Raw genomic sequence first — 1,667 nt, forward strand, 5'->3', positions numbered from 1 at the left:
ACCAAATTCCAGTGCCTGCCCAGCTCCTGACCATCGTCTACTGAAGACACAAATTCTGTAACTTCAGTTGTACTTCATGTTTTGGTGACATCAGTAAGTCACTTCAATTTTTGTAATACATAGTCTGTAAATGGCCATGGTGGGGTTTTGTTTAACTGCAGTTTGGCCTGTAAACTGACCTGGGAGGGGGGGGTAGGTGCTGAAGCAGGGCCCATGACACTAATCTATAATTAATGCTGGAGCTCAGATCATGAATAATTCATTGTCTTACGTTAACTAATTAGTGAATGTAGGTGAGGCAGGGGGGAGGGCACAGACTGCAGGCTGGACCCTCTGGCTGTGTTGTGAGGAGACTGAGACACCAGTGAAGCCACAAGGGAGAGAAGCAGGGAGAGAAAGAGGAGGTGAGCCCAAGAGTGTGACGGAGAGATGGGGGAAAACGGGTCCACAGCAGAGCCAGGGCTGGTGCCCCACAAGACGACACGGAGGAGCCACCTCCTGCTACAGACTTTTGTGCTGCCCGGGCCGCCCCTACCTCTAACCCCGCTCACCCGCCCCCATACCCGGGACCCCCTCAAGCTATCATCCATCGTTGCAGTGACACCTCCCTCCATCCTCGCCCCCCGCCACCTGCCAACCCCACCCAGGTAAGAAGCTTGGCGGTGCTCCTGGATACAGCACAGGGCGTCTGTGTGGCAGGCTGTGTGCAGGGTGTCTGGTAGCCAGTGCAGTACAGGTCACAGAGCCAGAGAGCTCCGGGGCTGACGGTCACTGAGCGCAGATGGACAGATAAACATGAAAGTTTAATCACAGGGGTCTCCAGAGTGTTAGTTTCAGGGGCTAGGGGAGTGAATCAGAATCTCTCTGGTGTGTAACAGACTTTTGCATTGCATTGAACATAAGATCAAAAATATATGACTTAAACTGATTTAGATCCTGTAACTCCAGTGTCAGACTTTACCTGTTTGTCTGCCCGTCTGCCTGCCTGTCTGTCTGCCTGTGATTGACAGCCAATGCTGAGTTCTGTACATCCTGTATGAAGGTTTGATGCAACAGCCATTCTCCCTCTCCCTCTCTTCTCTCCATTTTCTCTGCTTGCTCTCTCCCACCTCTTCTCTCTCTGCTTGCTTATTCTCTTCCTTTGCTCACCCTTTCTCTCAATTTCTGCTCACTTTCTTCCCGTCTGCTCACTCTTTCTTTCTCTCAATTTAGTTCAAGGTGTTTTATTGGTATGCCATATATAATGTATTGCCAAAGCATTACAAAAGGAGATCTAAATTAGAAACATGGACAGGAAATGATATAGGGGAGGGGAAATAAATGTTGTTGTTTTTTTTAAGTTTAGACCTTCATTTTCTCTCTCTGTGTAGTGGAGTGCTCTCTCACCCGGTCTCTCTCTCACTCTCTCTCAGTGTAATGCAGGGCTCTCTGTTCACCACAGGAGAGAGGGCTGTCCTTGAGGGCTTTTCAAGGAGCCGCCGGCGTCCCCTCCACCGCCCTCCCCCCCGTGACCCTGGAGCCCTTCCCCTGCCTGCCCACAGTGCCCCCACTTTGCCAAAGAAAGGAGACATGAGGGGGCAGAGTCAGCCAGTCTACACCCACTTCTCCTGTCCAATCAGGCCTGCTGCTAAGATTCCCAGATCCCGCCCCCGGAGCATGGGCCCGCC

Source organism: Amia ocellicauda, chromosome 11, assembly GCF_036373705.1.
Source record: "Amia ocellicauda isolate fAmiCal2 chromosome 11, fAmiCal2.hap1, whole genome shotgun sequence".
NCBI classification, from domain to species: domain Eukaryota; kingdom Metazoa; phylum Chordata; class Actinopteri; order Amiiformes; family Amiidae; genus Amia; species Amia ocellicauda.